This window comes from Numenius arquata, chromosome 3, assembly GCF_964106895.1.
Source record: "Numenius arquata chromosome 3, bNumArq3.hap1.1, whole genome shotgun sequence".
Classification (NCBI taxonomy): domain Eukaryota; kingdom Metazoa; phylum Chordata; class Aves; order Charadriiformes; family Scolopacidae; genus Numenius; species Numenius arquata.
In genome coordinates this window covers 29,425,976-29,433,408 of record NC_133578.1, presented here as the reverse complement: position 1 = coordinate 29,433,408, position 7,433 = coordinate 29,425,976, and the positions used below count along the sequence as shown (strand labels likewise).

Genomic DNA, 7,433 nt, shown 5'->3' with positions numbered 1-7,433 from the left:
TCTTAACAGGTTATAAAGAAAATTATTTCTTCAGCCACATGCCTTTGTATTTTATTTTTATTTAAAATAAAAAATCATAAAAATGATAAAAAATTTCGTTTTGGCCATTTGGCTCCCTCCCCTAAACTGACACTTTATAAAAACCTTCTGTACTTTTTTTCCCCCTCCCTCTCTCCCTCTCTACTACCTCCAAGATGGTAGGAAAGTTGTTGTTTTGGAGGGCAGAGGAGCCGCTCTCTGATGTTATGTCCTCTCAGTGCCTGTAGTGGTGCTGTAGGAGGCTGCTGGCTCTCTTCTTGAGCAGCCCCAGCAGCCCTGCCTTCTTTGCTGGAGAATATATTCAGGGATTCCCCTTAATAATCACCTACCCTCTGAGCACTTTGTAGTTTTAAAATAATAAAGAGCCCCCAAAGCTTCCTCCCCAGAAAAAGCAGGATCTTCTCAGAGCCAGGGGGGCAGCAGCTCCTCAGCACAGAGCCCGAGCCCATTCCCAGTCCCTCTGCTGGGGAGGAAACTCTGATCTGTCAGCCCAACAGAGGGAAAGGGGGGAGAGGAGAGAGAGGAGAAAAAAAAAGCAGCTGGAAAGGTAAGCCAGGCCCGGCCTGCATCCCCGGGCTCGCGTAGCGCGGCAGGCGGTGCGAAGGGTGCAGGGCGGGCGGGGAGGCGGGCTACGCGAGGCCGGGGATCGGCCGGGGCGGTGTAGGCCGCAGCGGGGGGTGAAGGGAGCCGAGGGGGTTTTTGAGCCTTTTGGGCGCCGAGATGAGCGCCGAAAGGGGGTGAGACGGTCGCCGGGGCCCAGCGGGAGGGTCGGGGCGCGGCGCCGCGCCGCGGTGCCTTTGCCCGGGAGGTGAAGGGCGGTGGGGGAGAACGGGGGCGGGGGGGCGCTAGGCCTCAGCGCGGCGCGGCCCAGCAGCTCCGCTCCGCTCCCCGCCCCGCCGGGCCCCCCGCGCCGGGCCCCGGGCCCAAAGCGGGTCGAGCCCCGCCGCCGCCGGAGCTTGGCGGTTGGGGGGGAGGCGGCGGGGGCGCCTCAGCCGGGGCCTCTCCCCCCTACTCCTGCGTGGGGCGGCGGGGCGAGGGGGGCTGAGGGACGGGGCTGGGGGGGGGCTGGGGGCGGCATTAATTTGCCGATATGACTTTTAATGAGCGACGGTGGCGGTAACCGGGGGGTCGGGGGGGGCGCCCCCCTCCCCCACCCCGGTCCGGGGCCGCCGCGCCGGCGGCGGAGGTGCCGGTCCCGCGGGGCGTGCGGGGCCGCGCCGGCCGCGGCCTGGAAAGTTTCGCGGCGTTTTTAGGGTGCTTCCCCCCCATCGCCACCGCCGTCCGCCCCGCGCCCGCGGCCGTGGGGACAGGGCCGGCGGGGCGGGGGCGCCCCGGGAGAAGGCCGCGGCGCCCCCCAGCCCGACCCGTTCCCCCTTCCCCCCTCCCCCCGCCTTTCGCCGGTGTACCCCCTCGACCGGGCCAACGGCGGGATAATTTGCCTCACAACTTTTTGGGAGGAGGTGGGACGGCGGTTTTGGGGGTGTAGGGAGGCCGTCAGAGTGCTATTTCCCCCCCCCCCCCACACACCCCCGTAAGCTGCTGGCAAACGGGGGACCCAGACCGGCCCCCGAAGCTGGGAGCGAGGGGCTGCGTCGGCCTCGCCTTTGCACCTTGCCATGTGCTAGTGCCGGCAGCCCCCTCAGTCCTGCCGGGGCCCAGGCCGGGGTCCCTCAGCCGCTCCTGCTGTCCCAGGGCCGGTTGGCATCAGCGGGACAGGGGCAACAGCCCCCTGGCCCTGCAGCCAGGGGAAGGGATTGCCTCAGCAAGGACCATGTCTGAACTTGGGCCCTGGCCCCCTCTCACGTCCCCCCTGCGGGACTCCAGCTGTCCCCACGGGCTGGGGTCCCACTGGGGTGGGGTGGGGTCTCTGTGAGGTGCTGTTGCCCCCTAGAACTGAAAATGAAAGGATCTTTTTTTTTTCAGGGAAAAGAACGTCTGGTAGTTGTGAAGTGAGTCCAGTGGAAAACCCACCAACGCGCTTCACCCCGCACAGGTGAAATAGCTCTGGTTTTTAATGTGGGAGGTGTCTAGTTTTGGTCAAATCTTCCTTAATATGTCTTTTAGCTCAAAATGCTAATGGCTTTGTACAGGTAACCTCAAATGAATTTTGGAAGTGACAGTAACGCTTACCTTAAAGCCTTATATTATATCATCTGATTAAAATATGTAGATCTATAGTTAGTTCTAACTTTGTTACTTAACAACATACGCCGAAGGTTTATTTTAAGGCTGCTCTCAATTTTTGAGGGTTGGTAGACTTAAAAAGAAAGTTGGTAAATTTAGGGCAACGCATCATTCCCCTGTAGTTGAGTGCCTTCGCCTATGGGCACCCCTGCACTGGCAGTGTTTCACGCTGAGGCCGTACCCACCAGGTACCGCTACTGATTGCTGAACCGGAGCACTGGTGTTATACGAAGCTGTTACTTACAACCTGGTGACATTTTTCACAGCCATCTTCAGTCCCTTTTGTGATTTGTTTGTACTATATGTATACATCAGACAAGTTTTATTAATTGTAAAGCTAAATTATCTACAGAAAGTGACCTGAGATTTACTTAGTGGGAGTTATTTTGATATTTCAGTATTTTTATGATGAGCAAGTGAATTTCTACATAGAGTCCTACAGAGTTGTATGTACTGTGTTCTCACAGTATGCTAAATCCTCAGGAGGTACAAATTTGTTGTAATACCATATTGAAACTTTGATAGCTTATAACTGCTAAAAGGCTGCTCTGTGAGGAGCTCTGCCGCTTTATTTTATTTATTGAGTATTCCCACTGAAGCAAGAATGATATTCCTGTATTGTGTGAAAATAAGCTTGTTTCTCTTTGCAGTATTGGGACTGAAAATAAGACTAAGGTATTTTGTTTAACCTCATATGCAAGTGCAGGTTATTTGTTATTTGAATAAATAGAAGACTTGGATTTACAGCCTTTTTTCATTCAAGTACAGATGCAAGGTATGCTGTGGTATGTTTAGTCTTTGCTTTCTCTCAGGATCGTGGTTTTGATATTTTGAGATAATGTTTTAAAGTGCATTTCTGTGACGTTGCAATGGCCTAAATGTTCCATTTGTTGCTGCATCTGAAGGCCGCCTTTCTGCAGCCCTGCTCGCCCTGGCAAAACCTGGGCCTGTTTATAGCCACATTGAAATAAGTGTGCTTCTGTGCAAGCATGAGAATCTGCCTGTTAAGATGTGATTGCAGGACTGGGGCCTGAGACCTTCTGCTCAAATAGAGAAATCCTTGTTCAAAAGACTTCCAAAGATATGGAGCCCATCTTCAACCTTAGTTCAGGAATAGCCATGTTTAGGAAATTATTTTATTGAAATCTAAAGGAATGCGCTCTTAGTGACAGTTATGAATCTTCCTACTTAACATTTTTCTCTTTAGAAATCCTTTGGAGTTCCTAAAATTCCTAGAGTCTTAAATGATGTTGCTTTTTAGGCTTTGGGCTGTCTTTGTCATGTTTTCTTTAAGGTACTGTTTATCAGATGAGTGAATCAGCTGAAACTAAAATTCCTGCTTAAGTTCATTTTGTGTAGGAAAACAAAAAGAAGAACCTGTTCAGTTTTGGAAGAAAAAGAGTTATTTTCCATCCTCTTAGTTATGTTTTCTGCTGTTGATTGAAACCTGTTACAAGTCTATAAGTTCTGTAGCCATTATTATTATTTTAGGAATAACACTTAAATTTAATCCTATGTGTATTGCATTTTATTCTGAAGCATAATCTGTATTACCAGTATTGCCTAAAATATGCTGCTTTTCTGTTAATATATCAGACATCCTTATGCAATGATAAACTGCCTTTTTGCAGAGTTGAATAAGCTTTCTAAAAAGGCAGAATGAGGACAATGTTGCTGCTTCTATCTTTCTAGGTAGATTTTAACATATAAAAAAAGTAGTCCAAACTATGATTCCAGGTGGTAACTGAAAATGTCTAGTAAGATCTTAACATGTTAAGTGCCTTGAATCTGTCAGGGTACTTGCATGTGTGTGCAGTACCTTGACTTGTGTCAGGCTCTTCAGAGGTCGTCTTGACTAAGGATTGTACTCTAATTATAAAAGTGTTCCCTACAGGAGCTCTTGTAGTTGACTTTGGTTGCTTCCCAGCCCTTTCTGTGTCAACTTGGATGCTTTTACTAACAAAAGACTCTTGTTTCCAGAATCGCAGCAGGCTTGGTTTGGTAGCTGAGCATAGTAGAGAATTGAGCTGTTAAATGACCAGAACTAAGCCAAAGTTATGGTTAGATCACAGAACAGGGACAGAAGTTACAACTTTGTGGTGTTGATGTCAACCACAATTAGATGTGGTGCAGCTTCTCTTGATAGAACAGAGCACTTCAAAGAGAGGTACTAGTTGTCTAAGGTTTCTAAGAACGAAATAGCAAAAAGGAATGTTTTTACTTTCTCTCTAATAATACAGTTTTTACTAATACTGACTGAAAGGTTCTACTGCAAGGTAGCTTTAAATGCATGTCTTTATGCAATGATTTTTATGGTCTCTGTTCATCTCTGAGTGGATGAAATCCCTTGTTGTCCAAACATCTTAAAATCTACATATTTACTGTTAGTCTTAGCAAAAGGGTCAGACAATGGCAATGGTGGGAATTGTTCTTTCTTGGTCGAGGAATCAACAAAACTACTATTTATCCTATTTGTGTTTGTGGAAAAGCTGAGGTTCTTGGAGATCCATCTTTCACTTCTGGCCCCAAGCTGATGGTTTTGGAAGCGTATGTAGATGATTGTACCTTGTCTGTGAGATGTCACGAGCACACCAGGCAATTTAACGTGAAATCTGCGCTGGTATTAGCAAATGCAGAACAACACAGTTAAGACCTCTTTAATTGTGGCTTTTGTTTGGATGCAATGTGTGAAGCTCTGAGCTCAGTCCTCTTAATTATACATCTTTTAACCACTGACATATAATTGCCTTGCAATTTACAGTGCATTTGGGGATTCCATTGCCTAAAAGGGTCTTACGTACATTGAATGTCAAGTTCTGAGCATACCTTTAAGAATGTATCCAACCCAGGTGATTTAAAATGTTCTAATATTTTCAGCATGGTGTTTTCTCAAAATTACCAATTGAGTTTTGGGGCTGTAATGCTTTGGGCTTTCTAATAGTGACTAGGCCATTAACTTCAGACTAATAACATAATGCTGATACTCAGTATGGTTTAGCAGATTCTCCCCCCCTCCCCAGTTTGCTGCTACACTGTTTCCCAGCCTGTCTGAAGGACTGTTTAGCTGTTTTGGGAGAAGGGTACCTGAGTGCAGAGCCACAGCTTTGTTGTCTTGAAGCTCATGTGTGCTGCAAGGGAACTGATTATACCTGCATGCCAGGGCTAAAAGCAGTTGGGAACTGGCTTCTTCCTGTGCCGGCCAGCAGGTACTGATGGTTGTGCAGGTATGTACCTGTGTGTATTTAAGTCTTTCATTTCTCTCTTTTTACAGTCACTTTGCAAACCACTTTCTATTGTCTTATGGACCACCAGTGGCTGCACTCAGCAGGACAAGTAGCTCTGCTCTAAGTGATGTCGCAGACTGTGCCTTTGCTCTGTGTCCTGCCTGTCCTTGCCATGAGGCCTTGCTGGGATGCTAAGTTTGTTGCTCTTCACATGTCCAGATAGGGCTTTCACCAGAGGGGGGAGATTTTCTTCCAGTCAACTGCTCAGGAGTAAAAAAAATGGGAGAAATTAATGTGTTATTAAATTACACGTTAGTGGTAACCTCTGAAGAATGTAGGAAATGCCCAGCTGGGTCAGATCAGGGCTTGATTGAACCTGGTGTTCTGTCTTGGGTGACAGAAGTAAGTGATGCTATTTAGCCTGAAAGCCCAGCCACTTTTTAGTATTATCTTCTCTTACTCCTCCACCATCCATATTTGTTAAATTAGGCATCCTAGCAGGTACATCACTTTATGTCACCATTGCCTATGAACTTTTCTATTGTCTTTTTGAAACTGATGATACTGTCTGCTTCCATAGCCTCCTGCGACAGCAAGTTCCAGCAGCTCACTACCTGTGAGTAGTAAAAATGAAGAATTCTGTAGTATGTTTTGAGTCAATCTCTTACTAGCTTCATTAAGTATCCCTGGTTCTAATATTGTGTGATATGGTATACGACCGTTCTATGTTCATCTTATCCCCTACCACAATTTTTTAAACCTCAGTCATGTCTTAGATCATTTGGCAATGGCACACGTTTGGATTCTTTTCTGTTCTTTGCCCTGTTGCTTCTGACTAGCTCAAAATATTTTATTTAGAAGCAGTTGTTTAGGGAAAATCTGGGTGCCTCAAAAAGCAATCTCTGGTTTCTCACTCATGGCTTTTGGCTAAAGCTGGTTTGAGCATATGCAGGCATAAATTACGTTTCTGTTGAACCTTTCTACAGCTTCAATGTAGAGTATAAATGCAAAACCCAAAACAGCTTCCAGAAAGTTTTGTACCCTGATATTTTTGCAGTGAAGTACAGCTGCTTAAGCATTTGATTTTTCCAGGGGAAGTCCATGTTTCCGTCATCTCTTACTGAATCCTGTGGGACAAAAATAATTTCTCCCCCACCCACTATTTAGCTAAGCGTAGTTTCAGTTCTCTTCAGTTAAGGGACATGCGCCTATTCCATGCTTGTGCTACTTTTTATGTAGCAACAAAAAGCTTGGTTAAGAACTCCAGTATATTTTGTTCAAAATAAAATACTGCATCAGATTAAATCAGAATCAATAGATTTAAGTCTTTGTTGTTTTTATATGTGTGTGTATATATATATATATATGGTATGTTATGGAAGTAAAATGAAAAAGCTCTTTTTAGATTAAATACAACTCCAGTCTGATCCTGGCAGTGTATCAACCTAGTGCCACTGTCTTTTGTGGAGTCTGTGTAGGAATCTACCAATAAAGATATAATTGCAAGTTGGAGAGAGTTGCTGTAGGGTTTTGTTTGTTTGTTTGTTTTTAATATAGCATTGGCTGCTAGGTATATTAGCTTTCTTTTTGTTTGTTGCACTGTAGTTGCACTAATTGATTCCTATCAGGAGTTGTAAGATTGTTACATTTGCATGAGCCTCTCTTAGTGTATATATATACCCAAAAATTCACGTTCAAGCTCACCGATTTTCCTGAGGATTATTGTCAGTATTTTTGCTTAACTGTTTCATGTGGCGTTGTACTTGTGCCCTGTATCTTTCAGACAAGTGAGAAGTAAAATACTATGCCTGTCTTGACACAGTCAAGTTAAATGCAAAAATAAGACTTAATTATGAGTTAAATCCAAAAATAAGACTGGGGGCACAAGAATAAATCCAGGATTATAGTGGCCGGGAACTGTGGAGCAGTTTCTTTACAGAAGGTTAACGGAGGCACACCAGGTATGCGTTTCTCGCTGTTTACTTT

At 45.8% G+C, this 7,433-nt stretch overlaps 1 protein-coding gene across 1 annotated transcript in view; it reads left to right on the top strand.

The window, feature by feature from the left end:
- Positions 1–270: 270 nt before the first annotated feature.
- INO80D (INO80 complex subunit D) overlaps positions 271–7,433 on the top strand; it is a 33,850-nt gene continuing 26,687 nt past the window's right edge. The window contains exons 1-2 of the mRNA XM_074145054.1: positions 271–586; positions 1,963–2,032. The gene's annotated coding sequence lies outside the window, so the exon portion shown is untranslated. The remainder of the gene's footprint in view (positions 587–1,962; positions 2,033–7,433) is intronic.